The sequence below is a fragment of the Rhinopithecus roxellana genome, chromosome 5, assembly GCF_007565055.1.
Source record: "Rhinopithecus roxellana isolate Shanxi Qingling chromosome 5, ASM756505v1, whole genome shotgun sequence".
NCBI lineage: Eukaryota > Metazoa > Chordata > Mammalia > Primates > Cercopithecidae > Rhinopithecus > Rhinopithecus roxellana.
In genome coordinates, this window is record NC_044553.1 from 116,075,797 (window position 1) to 116,093,328 (window position 17,532).

Below are 17,532 nucleotides of genomic sequence, written 5' to 3' on the forward strand. Positions count from 1 at the left end.
AATGAACCTTACGGTGACAAAGGAAATATCCACAGATGAAAACTAGAAAGAAGCTTTCTTAGAAACTTCTTGGTGATGTGTGAATTCATCTCACTGAGTCACACTTATATTTCGTGGAGCAGTCCATTAACACTGTCTTTGAGGAAGCTGAGAAGGGCTTCCTTGGATCGCATTGATGCCAAGGCTGATAAAGGAAATTTCATCCGTTCTAAACGTGAAACAAGCTTTCTGAGAAACTTCTTTCTGATCTCTGAGTTCATCTCACAGACTTATAACTTAGACTTCAGGAAGCAGTTTGCTAACACTCTTTTCGTGGAAACTGCAAGTGATATTTGGGCCCATAGGGGCCCATGGTGAAAAAGGAAATCCTCACGTAATAAGTACAGAGAAGCTTTCTGCGAGATTGCTTTCTGATGTTGACTTCATCACACAGAGTTCCACCCATCCTTCTTGGAACAGTTTGGTAACACTGTTGTCGTGGATTTTGCAAAGTGATATTTAGGAGCCCATAAGGACCCATGGTGAAAAAAGAAGTATCCTCACATAAGAACTAGAGAGAAGCTTTCTGAGAGATTGCTTTCTGATATGTGACTTCATCACACAGAGTTGCACCCTTACCTTCTTGGAACAGTTTGCTAACACTGTGTCGTGGATTCTGCAAAGTGATATTTGGAGGCTCATTGAGGGCTATGGTGAAAACGAAATATCCTCAGATTAAAACTGGAAAGAAGCCTTCTGAGAACTGCATTGCCATGTGTGAATGCAACGCACACAGTTACACGTTTCTGTTCAGTGATCAGTTTGTTAACACAGTTTTCTGGAAATCTGCATTAGATACTTCATAGTGCAGTGAAGCTTACGGGGACAAAGGAAATATCCTCAGATGAAAACTGAAAGAAGCGTTCTTAGAAACTTCTTGGTGATGTGTGAATATATCTCACAGAGTTAACACTTATGTTTCATGGAGCAGTAGATTAACACGGTCTTTGAGGAACATGAGAAGGGCTTCTTTGGATCGCATTGAGGCCGACGGTGATACAGGAAAATTTCATCAGTTTCACAACGTGAAGGACGCTTTCTGAGAAACTTCCTTGTGATCAGTGAGTTAATCTCAAACACTTGAAACATAGACCTTGGGAAAGCAGTTTGCTAACACTCTTTCTGTGGAAACTGCAAAGTCATATTTGGGAGCCCATAGATGCCCATGGGTGATATAGGAAATATCCTCACATAATAACTAGAGAGATTCTTTCTGAGAGATTGCTTTCTGATGTGTGACTTCAGCACACAGAGTTCCACGCTTCAATTCTTGGAATAGTTTTCTAACACTGTTGTCGTGGATCCTGCAACGTGATATTTGGGAGCCCATAGGTTCCCATGGTGATAAAAGAAGTATCCTCACATAAGAACCTGAGAGAAGCTTTCAGAGAGATAGCTTTCTGATATGTGACTTCATCACACAGAAATCCACCCTACCCTTCTTGGAACAGTTTGCTAACACTGTTGTCGTGGATTCTGCAAAGTGATATTTGGGAGCTCTTTGAGGGCTATGGTGAAAAAGGAAATATCCTCAGATTAAAACTGGAAAAGAAGCCTGCTGAGAATCTGCATTGCCATGTGTGAATGCACTCACAGAGTTACACGTTTCTCGTCGGTGATCAGTTTGTTAACACAGTGTTCTGAAATCTGCAATTTGATACTGCTTATCGCAATTAAACGTACGGTGACAAAGGAAATATCCTCAGATGAAAACTAGAAAGAAGCTTTCTTAGAAAATTCTTGGTGATGTGTGAATTCATCTACCAGAGTTACACTTATGTTTTGGAACAGTCCATTACCACTGTCTTTGAGGAACCTAGGAGGGCTTCTTTGGATCGCATTGAGGATTATGCTGATAAAGGAAATTTCATCAGTTCACAACGTGAAAGAACCTTTCTGAGAAACTTCTTTCTGATCAGTGAGTTCATCTCACAGGCTTAAAAGTAGACCTCAGGAAGCAGTTTGCTAACACTCTTCTCGTGGAAACTGCAAAATGGTATTTGGGAGCCAATAGGGACCCATGGTGAAAAAGGAAATATCGTAACAGAATGAATAGAGAGAAGCTTTCTGAGAGATTGCTGTCTCATGTGCGACTTCATCACACCGGGTTCCAGACTTCCCTTCATGTTACATTTTCCTAACACAGTTGTCGTGGATTCTGCAAAGTGACACTTGGGAGCTCATTGAGGGCTAAGGTGAAAAAGGAAATATCCTCAGATTAAAAGTGGAAAGAAGACTTCTGCGAAACTGCATTGCCAAGTGTGAATGCATCTCACAGACTTGCACGTTTCTTTTCAATGATCAGTTTTTTAACACAGTTTTCTGGAAATCTGCAATTAGATACTTCATAGCACAGTGAAGCTTACGGTGACAAAGGAAATATCCTCAGATGAAAAGTAGGAAGAAGCTCTCCTAGAAACTTCTTGGTGATATGTGCATTCATCTCACACAGTTACACTTATGTTTCGTGGAGCAGTCCATTAACACTGTCTTTCAGGAAATCTGAGAAGGCTTCTTTGGATCGCATGAGGCCTGCGCTGATAAAGGAAATTTCTTCAGTTCAAAACGTGAAAGAAACATTCTGAGAAACCTACTTTTTGATCAGTGAGTTCATCTCACAGACTTACAACATAGAATTCAGGAAGCAGTTTGCTAAACCTCTTTTCGTGGAAACTGCAAAGTCCTATTTGGGAGCCCATAGGGGCCCATGGTGAAAAAGGAAATATCCTCACATATAAACTAGAGAGAACTTTCTGAGTGTTTCTTTCTTATGTGTGACTTCATCACAGAGAGTTTCCACCCTTCCCTTCTTGGAACAGATTGCTAACTCTGTTGTCTTGGATTTTGCAAAGGTACATTTCAGAGCCTTTAGGGGCCCATAGTGAAAAAGGAAGTATCCTCACATGAGAACTAGAGAGAAGCTTTCTGAGAGATTGTTTCTTGATATGTGACTTCGTCACACAGAGTTCCACACTTCCCTTCTTGGAACCGTTTGCTAACACTGTTGTCGTGGATTCTGTAAAGTTATATTTCGGAGCTCATTGAGGGCTATTGTGAAAAAGGAAATATGCTTAGATTAAAACTTGATAGATTCCTTCTGAGAAACTGCATTGCCATATGTGAATGCAACTCACAGAGTTACACATTTCTCTTCAGTGATCAGTTCGTTAACACAGTTTTCTGGAAATCTGCAATCAGATACTTCATAGCGCATTGGAGCTTTCGGTGACAAAGGAAATTTCCTCAGATGAAAAATAGAAAGAAACATTCTTAGAAATTTCTTGGTGACGTGTGACTTCTTCTCTCAGAGTTACCCTTATGTTTCGTGGAGCAGTCCATTAACACTGTCTTTGAGGAAACTGAGAAGGGCTTCTTTGGATCACATTGAGGCCTATGATGATAAAGGAAATTTCATCTGTTAGAAACGTGAAAGAAACTTTCTGAGAAACTTCTATCTGATCCGTGAGTTCATCTGACAGACTTACAACATAGACCTCAGGAAGCAGTTTGCTAACACTCTTTTCGTGGAAACTGCAAAGTCATATTTGGAAGCCCATAGGGGTCCATGGTGAAAAAGGAAATATCCTCACATAACAACTAGAGAGAAGCTTTCTGAGAGATTGCTTTCTGATGTGTGACTTCATCACACAGAGTTCCATGTTTTCCTTCTTGGAAGAGTTTGTTAACACTGTTGTCGTGTATTCTGCTAAGTGATATTTGGGATCCCGTAGTGGCCCATGGTGAAAATAGGAGTATCCTCACATAAGAACTAGATAGAAGCTTTCTGAGAGATTGCTTTCTGATTTGTGAATTCATCACACAGAGTTCCACCCTTCCCTTCTTGGAACAGTTTCCTAACACTGTTGTCTTGGATTCTGCAAAGTGATATTTGGGATCCCATTGGTTCCCATGGTGAAAAAAGAAGTATCGTCACATAAGAACTAGAGAGAAGCTTTCTGAGAGATTGCTTTCTGATATGTGACTTCGTCAGACAGAGTTCCACCCTTCCCTTCTTAAACAGTTTGCTAAAACTGTTGTCGTGGATACTGCAAAGTGATATTTGGGAGCTCTTTGAGCGCTATGGTGAAAAAGGAAATATCCTCAGATTAAAACTGGAAAGAAGCCTTCTGAGAATCTGCATTGCCATGTGTGAATGCAACTCACAGAGTTACACGTTTCCCTTCAGTGATCAGTTTGTTAACACAGTTTTCTGGAAATCTGCAATTAGATATTCATAGCTCAATGAAGCTTACGGTGACAAAGGAAATATCCTCAGATGAAAACAAGAAAGAAGCTTTCTTAGAAATTTCTTGGTGATGTGTGAATTCATGTCACAGAGTTACACTTACTTTTCGTCGATCAGTCCATTAACACTGTCTTTGAGGAACCTGAGAACGGGTTCCTTGGATTGCATTGAGGCCTATGCTGATAAAGGAAATTTCATCAGTTCAAAACGTGAAAGAAAATTTCTGAGAAACTTCTTTCTGATCACTGAGTTCATCTCACGGAAATACAACATAGACCTCAGGAAGCAGTTTGCTAACAATCTTTTCGTGGAAACTGCAAAGTGATATTTGGGAGCCCATAGGGGCCCATGGTGAAAAAGGAAATATCCTCACATAATAACTAGACAGAAACTTTCTGAGAGATTGCTTTCTGAGATGTGACTTCATCACACAGAGTTCCACCCTTCCCTTCTTGGAAGAGTTTGCTAACACTGTTGTCGTGGACTCTGCAAAGTTACATTTTGGAGCCCATAGGTTCCCAAGGTGAAAAAAGAAGTATCCTAACATAAGAACTAAAGAGAAACTTTCTGAGAAATTACTTTCTGATATGTGACTTCATCACACAGCGTTCCACCCTTCCTGTCGTGGAACAGTTTGCTAAAACTGTTGTCATGGATTCTGCAAAGTGATATTTGGGAGCTCTTTGAAGGCTATGGTGAAAAAGGAAATATCCTCAGATTAAAACTGGAAAGAAGCCTTCTGAGAATCTGCATTTCTATGTATGAATGCAACTCACAGAGTTACACGTTTCTCTTCAGTGATCAGTTTGTTAACACAGTTATCTGGAAATTTGTAATTAGATACTTCATAGCGTAATGAAGCTTACGGTGACAAAGGAAATATCCTCAGATGAAAACTAAAAAAGAAGCATTCTTGGAAACTTCTTGGTGATGCGTGAATTCTTCTCACATAATTACACTTATGTTTCGTGGAGCAGTCCATTAACACTGTCTTTGAGGAAGCTCAGAAGTGCTTCTTTGGATCGCATTGAAGCCTACACTGATAAAGGCAATTTCATCAGTTCAAAAGGTGAAAGAAGCTTTCTGAGAAACTTCTTTCTGATCTGTGAATTCATCACACAGAGTTACAACGTATGCCTCAAGAAGCAGTTTGCTAACACTCTTTTCGTGGAATCTGGAAAGTGATATTTGGTAGCCCATAGGGGCCCATGGTGAAAAAGGAAATTTCCTCACATAATAACTACAGAAAAACTTTCTGAGAGATTGTTTTCTGATGTGTGACTTCATCACACGGAGTTCCACACTTCCCTTCTTGTAACAGTTTGCTAACACTGTTGTCGTGGATTCTGCAAAGCTATATTTGGGAGCTCATTGAGGGCTAGGGTGAAAAAGGAATTATCCTCACATAATAACTAAAGAGAAGCTTTCTGAGAAACTGCATTGCCATGTGTGAATGTAACTCACAGAGTTACACGTTTCTCGTCAGTGATCAGTTTGTTAACACAGTTTTCTGGAAATCTGCAATTTGGTATTTCGTAGCGCAATGAACCTTACGGTGACAAAGGAAATATCCACAGATGAAAACTAGAAAGAAGCTTTCTTAGAAAAGTCTTGGTGATGTGTGAATTCATCTCACAGAGTTACACTTATGTGTCGTGGAGCAGTCCATTAACACTGTCTTTGAGGAAGCTGAGAAGGGCTTCCTTGGATCGCATTGACACCTACACTGATAAAGGATATTTCATCCGTTCAAAACGTAAAAGAAGCTTTCTGAGAAACTTCTTTCTGATCTGTGAATTCATCTCACAGTGTTACAAGCTATGCCTCAAGAAGCAGTTTGCTAACACTCTTTTCGTGGAATCTGCAAAGTGATATTTGGGAGCCCTTAGGGGCCCATGGTGAGAAAGGAAATGTCCTCAGATAATTACCTAGAGAGAAGCGTTCTGAGAGATTGCTTTCTGATGTGTGACTTCATCTCACAGAGTTACGCCAGTGTTTTTTGGAACCGTTTCTTAGGACTGTTTCCGTGGATTCCGAGAAGTGATATTTCAGATGGCTTTGAAGAATAGAAGGAGAAAAGAAATATCCTCCAAGAAAAAGCGGAATCAAGCTTTCTGAGAAACTGCTTTGTGATATGTGAATTCATTTCACAGTGATATATCACCCTTTCTCGGGGGAGTTTCCTAGCACTCATTTTGAGGAATCTCAGATGTGATGTCTTGAATATCGTGGAAATGTCCTCACATAATAACTACAGAGAAACTTTCTGAGAGATTGCTTTCTGATGTGTGACTTCATCTCACAGGATTACGACAGTGTTTTCTGGAACCGTTTCTTAGGACTGTTTCCATGGATTCCGAGAAGTGATATTTCAGATGGCTTTGAAGAATAGAAGGAGAAAAGAAATATCCTCCAAGAAAAAGCGGAATCAAGCTTTCTGAGAAACTGCTTTGTGATATGTGAATTCATTTCACAGTGTTATATCACCCTTTCTCGGGGGAGTTCCTAGCACTCATTTTGAGGAATCTCAGATGTGATGTCTTGGATATCGTGGAACCGTATGGTGAATAAGGAAGTATCCTCGGAGAAACCTGCAGAGAAGCCTTCTCAGAAACTTCTTTGTTGTGGGTGAATTCAGCCCACAGATGTCCATGATTGTTTTCACTGAGAAGTTTGCAAGCAGAGTTTTCGCAGAATCTGCAATAGTACACACGGTGGCGCTACGAGACCACAAAAAACCTCGTCTTACTAAAGAAAGAAGCTTTCTGAGAAACCGCTTTGTGATGTGTGAATTCAACTCACTAAGTTACAGCTGTATTTCGTGGGGCCGTGGCCTAGCCCTACTTGTGTGGAATCTGAGAACAGATATTCCGGAACCCTTTGAAAACAATGGGGCCAAAGGAAATATCTTCCAATAAAAATGAGAAAGAAGCTTTCTGAGAAACTTCTTTGTGATCTGTGAATTCTTCTCACAGAGTTACAACTTAGGCCTCATGAAGCAGTTTGCTACCTCACTTTTCGTGGAATCTGCAAAGGGATATTTGGGAGTCCATTGCGTCCCATTGTGAAAAAGGAAATATCATCAGATAATAACTAGAGAAAAGCTTTCTGAGAGATTGCTTTCTGATGTGTGACTTCAGCACACAGAGTTCCACCCTTCCCTTCTTGGACCAGTTTGCTAACACTGTTGTCGTGGATACTGCAAACTGACATTTGGGAGCTCAATGAGGGCTATGGTGAACAAGGAAATATCTTCAGATAAACACTGGAAAGAAGCCTTCTGGGAAAATGCACTTCGATGTATCAATGCAACTCACAGAGCTACACGTTTCTCTTCAGTGATCAGTTTGCTAACATAGTTTTCTGGAAATCTACCTCGGGATATTTCTTAGTGCAAAGAAGCTAACGGTGTCAAAGGAAATATCCTCAGATGAAAACCAGAAAGAAACTTTCTTAGAAACTTCTTGGTGATGTGTGAATTCATCTCACAGAGTTACACTTATGTTATGTGGAGCAGTCCATTAACACTGTCTTTGGGAAACCTGAGAAGGGCTTCCTTGGATCGCATTGAGGCCTACGCTGATAAAGGAAATTTCATCCGTTCAAAACTTGAAAGAAGCTTTCTGAGAAACTTCATTCTGATCTGTGAGTTCATCTCACAGACTTACAACTTAGTCTTCAGGAAGCAGTTTGCTAACACTCTTATCGTGGAATCTGGAAAGTGATATTTGGTAGCCCATAGGGGCCCATGGTGAAAAAGGAAATGTCCTCACACAATAACTACAGAGAAACTTTCTGAGAGATTGCTTTCTGATGTGAGACTTCATCACACAGAGTTCCACCCTTCCCTTCTTGGAACAGTTTGCTAACACTGTTGTCGTGGAGTCTGCAAAGGTATATTTGGGAGCTCATTGAGGGCTAGGGTGAAAAAGGAATTATCCTCACATAATAACTAAAGAGAAGCTTTCCGAGAAACTGCATTGCCATGTGTGAATGCAACTCACAGAGTTACACGTTTCTCTTCAGTGATCAGTTTGTTAACACAGTTTTCTGGAAATCTGCAATTTCGTATTTCATAGCACGATGAACCTTACGGTGACAAAGGAAATGTCCACAGATGAAAACTACAAAGAAGCTTTCCTAGAAACTTCTTTGTGAGGTGTGAATTCATCTCACAGAGATACACTTATGTTTCGTGGAGCAGTCCATTAACACTGTCTTTGAGGCAGCTGAGAAGGGCTTCCTTGGATCGCATTGAGGCCTACGCTGATAAAGGAAATTTCATCCGTTCAAAACGTGTAAGAAGCTTTCTGAGAAACTTCTTTCTCATCTGTGAATTCATCTCACAGAGTTACAACCTATGCCTCAAGAAGCAGTTTGCTAACACCCTTTTCGTGGAATCTGGAAAGTGATATTTGGTAGCCCATAGGGGCCCATGGTGAAAAAGGAAATGTCCTCACATAATAACTACAGAGAAACTTTCTAAGAGAGTGCTTTCTGAGGTGTGACTTCATCACAGAGAGTTCCACCCTTCCCTTCTTGGAACAGTTTGCTAACACTGTTCTCGTGGATTCTGCAAAGGTATATTTGGGAGCTCATTGAGGGTTAGGGTGAAACAGGAATTATCCTCACAGAACAACTAAAGAGAATCTTTCCGAGAAACTGCATTGCCATGTGTGAATGCAACTCACAGAGTTACACGTTTCTCTTCAGTGATCCGTTTGTTAACACAATTTTCTGGAAATCTGCAATTTGGTATTTCATTGCGCAATGAACCTTACGGTGACAAAGGAAATATCCACAGATGAAAACTGGAAAGAAGCTTTCTTGGAAACATCTTGGTGATGTGTGAATTCATCTCACAGAGTTACACTTATGTTTCGTGGTGCAGTCCAATAACACTGTCTTTGAGGAAGCTGACAAGGGCTTCCTTGGATCGCATTGAGGCCTACGCTGATAAAGGAAATTTCATCCGTTCAAAACGTGAAAGAAGCTTTCTGAGAAACTTCTTTCTGATCTGTGAATTCATCTCACAGAGTTACAACCTATGATTCAAGAAGCAGTTTGCTAACACTCTTTTCGTGGAATCTGGAAAGTGATATTTGGTAGCCCATAGGGGCCCATGGAGAAAAAGGAAATGTCCTCACATAATAACTACAGAGAAACTTTCTGAGAGATTGCTTTCTGATGTGTGACTTCATCACACAGAGTTCCACCCTTCCCTTCTTGGAACAGTTTGCTAACACTGTTCTCGTGGATTCTGCAAAGGTATATTTGGGAGCTCATTGAGGGCTAGGGTGAAAAAGGAATTATCCTCACATAATAACTAAAGAGAAGCTTTCTGAGAAACTGCATTGCCATGTGTGAATGCAACTCACAGAGTTACACGTTTCTCTTCAGTGATCAGTTTGTTAACACAGTTTTCTGGAAATCTGCAATTTGGTATTTCATAGCGCAATGAACCTTTCGGTGACAAAGGAAATATCCACAGATGAAACAGGAAGGAAGCTTTCTTAGAAACTTCTTGGTGATGTGTGAATTCATCTCACAGAGTTACACTTATGTTTCCTGGAGCAGTCCATTAACACTGTCTTTGAGGAAGCTGAGAAGGGCTTCCTTGGAACGCATTGAGGCCTACGCTGATAAAGGAAATTTCATCCGTTCAACACCTGAAAGAAGCTTTCGGAGAAACTTCTTTCTGATCTGTGAATTCATCTCACAGAGTTACAACCTATGCCTCAAGAAGCAGTTTGCTAACACTCTTTTCTTGGAATCTGGAAAGTGATATTTGGTAGCCCATAGGGGCCCATGGTGAAAAAGGAAAATTCCTCAAATAATAAATAAAGAGGAACTTTCTGAGAGATTGCTTTCTGATGTGAGACTTCATCACACAGAGTTCCACCCGTCCCTTCTTGGAACAGTTTGCTAACACTGTTCTCGTGGATTCTGCAAAGGTATATTTGGGAGCTCATTGAGGGTTAGGGTGAAACAGGAATTATCCTCACAGAACAACTAAAGAGAATCTTTCCGAGAAACTGCATTGCCATGTGTGAATGCAACTCACAGAGTTACACCTTTCTCTTCAGTGATCAGTTTGTTAACACAGTTTTCTGGAAATCTGCAATTTGGTATTTCATAGCGCAATGAACCTTACGGTGAGCAAAGGAAATATCCACAGATAAAAACTGGAAGGAAGCTTTTTTACAAACTTCTTGGTGATGTTTGAATTCATCTCACAAAGTTAGACTTACGTTTCGTGGAGCAGTCCATTAACACTGTCTTTGAGGAAGCTGAGAAGGGCTTCCTTGGAACGCATTGAGGCCTACGCTGATAAAGGAAATTTCATCCGTTCAACACCTGAAAGAAGCTTTCGGAGAAACTTCTTTCTGATCTGTGAATTCATCTCACAGAGTTACAACCTATGCCTCAAGAAGCAGTTTGCTAACACTCTTTTCTTGGAATCTGGAAAGTGATATTTGGTAGCCCATAGGGGCCCATGGTGAAAAAGGAAAAATCCTGAACTAATAAATACAGAGAAACTTTCTGAGAGATTGCTTTCTGATGTTTGACTTCATCACACAGAGTTCCACCCTTCCCTTCTTGGAACAGTTTGCTAACACTGTTCTCGTGGATTCTGCAAAGGTATATTTGGGAGCTCATTGAGGGCTAGGGTGAAAAAGGAATTATCCTCACATTATAACTAAAGAGAAGCTTTCTGAGAAATTTCATTGCCATGTGTGAATGCAACTCACAGAGCTACACGTTTCTCTACAGTAATCACTTTGTTAACACAGTTTTCTGGAAATCTGCAATTTGGTATTTCATTGCGCATAGAACCTTACGGTGACAAAGGAAATATCCACAGATGAAAACTGGAAAGAATCTTTCTTGCAAACTTCTTGGTGATGTGTGAATTCATCTCACCGAGTTACACTTATGTTTCGTGGTGCAGTCCATTAACACTGTCTTTGAGGAAGCTGAGAAGGGCTTCCTTGGAACGCATTGAGGCCTACGCTGATAAAGGAAATTTCATCCGTTCAACACCTGAAAGAAGCTTTCGGAGAAACTTCTTTCTGATCTGTGAATTCATCTCACAGAGTTACAACCTATGCCTCAAGAAGCAGTTTGCTAACACTCTTTTCTTGGAATCTGGAAAGTGATATTTGGTAGCCCATAGGGGCCCATGGTGAAAAAGGAAAATTCCTCAAATAATAAATAAAGAGGAACTTTCTGAGAGATTGCTTTCTGATGTGAGACTTCATCACACAGAGTTCCACCCGTCCCTTCTTGGAACAGTTTGCTAACACTGTTCTCGTGGATTCTGCAAAGGAATATTTGGGAGCTCATTGAGGGCTAGGGTAAAAAAGAAATTATCCTCACATAATAACTAAAGAGAAGCTTTCTGAGAAACTGCATTGCCATGTGTGAATGCAACTCACAGAGTTACACTTTTCTCTTCAGATATCAGATTGTTAACAAAGTTTTCTGGAAATCTGCAATTCGGTAATTCATTGCGCAATGAACCTTACAGTGACAAAGGAAATATCCACAGATGAAAACTGGAAAGAAGCTTTCTTGCAAAATTCTTGGTGATGTGTGAATTCATCTCACAGAGTTACACTTATGTTCCGTGGAGCAGTTCATTAACACTGTCTTTGAGAAAGGTTAGAAGGGCTTCCTTGGATCGCATTGAGGCCTACGCTGATAAAGGAAATTTCAGCGGTTCAAAACGTGAAAGATGCTTTCTGAGAAACTTCTTTCTGATCTGTGAATTCATCTCACAGAGTTACAACCTATGCCTCAAGAAGCAGTTTGCTAACACTCTTTTCGTGGAGTCTGGAAAGTGATATTTGGTAGCCCATAGGGGCCCATGGTGAAAAAGGAAAAATCCTGAACTAATAAATACAGAGAAACTTTCTGAGAGATTGCTTTCTGATGTGAGACTTCATCACACAGAGTTCCACCCTTCCCTTCTTGGAACAGTTTGCTAACACTGTTCTCGTGGATTCTGCAAAGGTATATTTGGGAGCTCATTGAGGGCTAGGGTGAAATAGGAATTATCCTCACTTTATAACTAAAGAGAAGCTTTCTGATAAACTACATTGCCATGTGTGAATGCAAATCACAGAGTTACACGTTTCTCTTCAGTGATCAGTTTGTAAACACAGTTTTCTGGAAATCTGCATTTTGGTATTTCATAGCGCAATGAACGTTACGGTGACAAAGGAAATATCCACAGATGAAAACTGGAAAGAAGATTTCTTGGAAACTTCTTGGTGATGTGTGAATTCATCTCACAGAGTTATGTTTATGTTTCGTGGAGCAGTCCATTGACACTGTCTTTGAGGAAGGTGAGAAGGGCTTCCTTGGATCGCATTGAGGCCTACGCTGATAAAGGAAATTTCAACCGTTCAAAACGTGAAAGATGCTTTCTGAGAAACTTCTTTCTGATCTGCGATTTCATCTCACAGAGTTACAACCTATGCCTCAAGAAGCAGTTTGCTAACACCCTTATCGTGGAATCTGGAAAGTGATATTTGGTAGCCCATAGGGGTCCATGGTAAAAAAGGAAATGTCCTCACATAATAACTACAGAGAATCTTTCTGAGAGATTGCTTTCTGATGTGTGACTTCTTCACACAGATTTCCCCCCTTCTCTTCTTAGAACAGTTTTCTAACACTGTTCTCGTGGATTCTGCAAAGGTATATTTTGGAGCTCATTGAGGGCTAAGGTGAAAAAGGAATTATCCTCACATAATTACTAAAGAGAACCTTTCCGAGAAACCGCATTGACATGTGTGAATGCAACTGACAGAGTGACACGTTTCGCTTCAGTGATCAGTTTGTTAACACAGTTTTCTGGAAATCTGCAATTTGGTATTTCATAGCACAATGAACTTTACGGTGACAAAGGAAATATCCACAGATGAAAACTGGAAAGAAACGTTCTTAGAAACTTCTTGGTGATATGTGAATTTATCTCACAGAGTTACACTTATGTTTCGTGAAGCAGTCCATTAACACTGTCTTTGAGGAAGCTGAGAAGGGCTTCCTGGGATCGCCTTGAGGCCTACGCTGATATAGGAAATTTCATCCGTTCAACTCGTGAAAGAAGCTTTCTGAGAAACTTCTTTCTGATCTGTGAATTCATCTCACAGTGTTACAACCTATGCCTCAAGAAGCAGTTTGCTAACACTCTTTTCATGGAATCTGGAAAGTGATATTTGTTTGCCCATAGGAGCCCATGGTGAAAAAGGAAATGTCCTCACATAATAACTACAGAAAAACTTTCTGAGAGATTGCTTTCTGATGTGTGACTTCATCACACAGAGTTCCCCCCTTCCTTCTTGGAACAGTTTGCTAACACTGTTCTCGTGGATTTTGTAAAAGGTATATTTGGGAGCCCATTGATCGCTAAGGTGAAAAAGGAATTATCCTCCCATAATTACTAAAGAGAAGCTTTCTGAGAAACCGCATTGCCATGTGTGAATGCAACTCACAGAGTTACACGTTTCCCTTCAGTGATCAGTTTGTTAACACAGTTTTCTGGAAATCTGCAATTTGGTATTTCATAGCGCAATGAACCTTACGGTGACAAAGGAAATATCCACAGATGAAAACTAGAAAGAAGCTTTCCTAGAAACTTCTTGGTGATGTGTGAATTTATCTCCTAGTGTTACACTTATGTTTCGTGGAGCAGTCCATTAACACTGTCTTTGAGGAAGCTGAGAAGGGCTTCCTTCGATCGCAGTGAGGCCTACCCTGATAAAGGAAATTTCATCCGTTCAAAACGTGAAAGAAGCTTTCTGAGAAACTTCTCTCTGATCTGTGAATTCATCACATAGTGTTACAACCTATGCCTCAAGAAGCAGTTTGCTAACACTCTTTTCGTGGAATCTGGAAAGTTATATTTTGTAGTCCTTAGGGGCTCACGGTGAAGAAGGAAATGTCTTCACATAATAACTACAGAAAAACGTTATGAGAGATTGCTTTCTGATGTGTGACTTCATCACACAGAGTTCCACCCTTCCCTTCTTGGAACAGTTTGCTAACACTGTTCTCGTGCATTCTGCAAAGGTATATTTGGGAGCTCATTGATGGCTAGGGTGAAAAAGAAATTTTCCTCACATAATAACAAAAGAGAAGATTTCTGAGAAAACCGCATTGGCATGTGTGAATGCAACTCACAGAGTTACACGTTTGTCTTCAGTGATCAGTTTGTTAACACAGTTTTCTGGAAATCTGCAATTTGGTATTTCATAGCGCAATGAACCTTACAGTGACAAAGGAAATATCCACAGATGAAAACTAGAAAGAAGCTTTCCTAGAAACTTCTTGGTGATGTGTGAATTTATCTCCTAGTGTTACACTTATGTTTCGTGGAGCAGTCCATTAACACTGTCTTTGAGGAAGCTGAGAAGGGCTTCCTTCGATCGCAGTGAGGCCTACCCTGATAAAGGAAATTTCATCCGTTCAAAACGTGAAAGAAGCTTTCTGAGAAACTTCTTTCTGATCTGTGAATTCATCACATAGTGTTACAACCTATGCCTCAAGAAGCAGTTTGCTAACACTCTTTTCGTGGAATCTGGAAAGTTATATTTTGTAGTCCTTAGGGGCTCACGGTGAAGAAGGAAATGTCTTCACATAATAACTACAGAGAAACGTTATGAGAGATTGCTTTCTGATGTGTGACTTCATCACACAGAGTTCCACCCTTCCCTTCTTGGAACAGTTTGCTAACACTGTTCTCGTGGATTCTGCAAAGGTATATTTGGGAGCTCATTGAGGGCTAGGGTGCAAAAGGAATTATCCTCACATAATAACTAAAGAGAAGCTTTCAGAGAAACTGCATTGTCATGTATGAATGCAACTCAGAGAGTTACACGTTTCTCTTCAGTGATCAGTTTGTTAACACACTTTTCTGGCAATCTGCATTTTGCTATTTCATAGTGCAATGAACCATTCGGTGACAAAGGAAATATCCACAAATGAAAAGTAGAAAGAAGCTTTCTTAGAAACTTCTTGGTGATGTGTGAATTCATCTCACAGAGTTACAGTTATGTTTCGTGGAGCAGTCCATTAACACTGTCTTTGAGGAAGCTGAGAAGGGCTTCCTTGGATCGCATTGAGGCCTACGCTGATAAAGGAAATTTCATCCGTCAAAACGTGAAAGAAGCTTTCTGAGAAACTTCTTTCTGATCTGTGAATTCATCTCACAGAGTTACAACCTATGCCTCAAGAAGCAGTTTGCTAACACTCTTTTCGTGGAATCTGGAAAGTGATATTTGGTAGCCCATAGGGGCCCATGGTGAAAAGGAAATGTCCTCACATAATAACTACAGAGAAACTTTCTGAGAGATTGCTTTCTTGTGTGACTTCATCACACAGAGTTCCACCCTTCCCTTCTTGGAACAGTTTGCTAACACTGTTCTCGTGGATTCTGCAAAGGTATATTTGGGAGCTCATTGAGGGCTAGGGTGAAAAAGGAATTATCCTCACATAATTAAAGAGAACTTTCTGAGAAACCATTGCCATGTGTGAATGCAACTCAGAGTTACACGTTTCTCTTCAGTGATCAGTTTGTTAACACAGTTTTCTGGAAATCTGCAATTTGGTATTTCATAGCGCAATGAACCTTACGGTGACAAAGGAAATATCCACAGATGAAAACTGGAAAGAAGCTTTCTTAGAAACTTCTTGGTGATTGTGAATTCATCTCACAGAGTTACACTTATGTTTCGTGGAGCAGTCCATTAACACTGTCTTTGAGGAAGCTGAGAAGGGCTTCCTTGGATCGCATTGAGGCCTACCTGATAAAGGATTTCATCCGTTCAAACGTGAAAGAAGCTTTCTGAGAAACTTCTTTCTGATCTGTGAATTCATCTCACAGAGTTACAATATGCCTCAAGAAGCAGTTTGCTAAACTCTTTTCGTGGAATCTGGAAAGTGATATTTGGTAGCCCATAGGGGCCCATGGTGAAAAAGGAAATGTCCTCACATAATAACTACAGAGAAACTTTCTGAGAGATTGCTTTCTGATGTGTGACTTCATCCACAGAGTTCCACCTTCCCTTCTTGGAACAGTTTGCTAACACTGTTCTCGTGGATTCTGCAAAGGTATATTTGGGAGCTCATTGAGGGCTAGGTGAAAAGGAATTATCCTCACATAATAACTAAAGAGAAGCTTTCTGAGAAACTGCATTGCCATGTGTGAATGCAACTCACAGAGTTACACGTTTCTCTTCAGTGATCAGTTTGTTAACACAGTTTTCTGGAAATCTGCAATTTGGTATTTCATAGCGCAATGAACCTTACGGTGACAAAGGAAATATCCACAGATGAAACTGAAAGAAGCTTTCTTAGAAACTTCTTGGTGATGTGTGAATTCATCTCACAGAGTTACACTTATGTTTCGTGGAGCAGTCCATTAACACTGTCTTTGAGGAAGCTGAGAAGGGCTTCCTTGGATCGCATTGAGGCCTACGCTGATAAAGGAATTTATCCGTTCAAAACGTGAAGAAGCTTTCTGAGAAACTTCTTTCTGATCTGTGAATTCATCTCACAGATTACAACCTATGCCTCAAGAAGCAGTTTGTAACACTCTTTTCGTGGAATCTGGAAAGTGATATTTGGTAGCCCATAGGCCCATGGTGAAAAAGGAAATGTCCTCACATAATAACTACAGAGAAACTTTCTGAGAGATTGCTTTCTGATGTGGACTTCATCACACAGAGTTCCACCCTTCCCTTCTTGGAACAGTTTGCTAACACTGTTCTCGTGGATTCTGCAAAGGTATATTTGGGAGCTCATTGAGGGCTAGTGGAAAAAGGAATTATCCTCACAGAATAACTAAAGAGAAGCTTTCTGAGAAACTGCATTGCCATGTGTGAATGCAACTCACAGAGTTACACGTTTCTCTTCAGTGATCAGTTTGTTAACACAGTTTTCTGGAAATCTGCAATTTGGTATTTCATAGCGCAATGAACCTTCGGTGACAAAGGAAATATCCACAGATGAAAACTGAAGAAGCTTTCTTAGAAACTTCTTGGTGATGTGTGAATTCATCTCACAGAGTTACACTTATGTTTCGTGGAGCAGTCCATTAACACTGTCTTTGAGGAAGCTCAGAAAGGCTTCCTTGGATCGCATTGAGATCTACCCTGATAAAGGAAATTTCATCCGTTCAACACGTGAAAGAAGCTTTCTGAGAAACTTCTTTCTCATCTGTGAATTATCTCCAGAGTTAC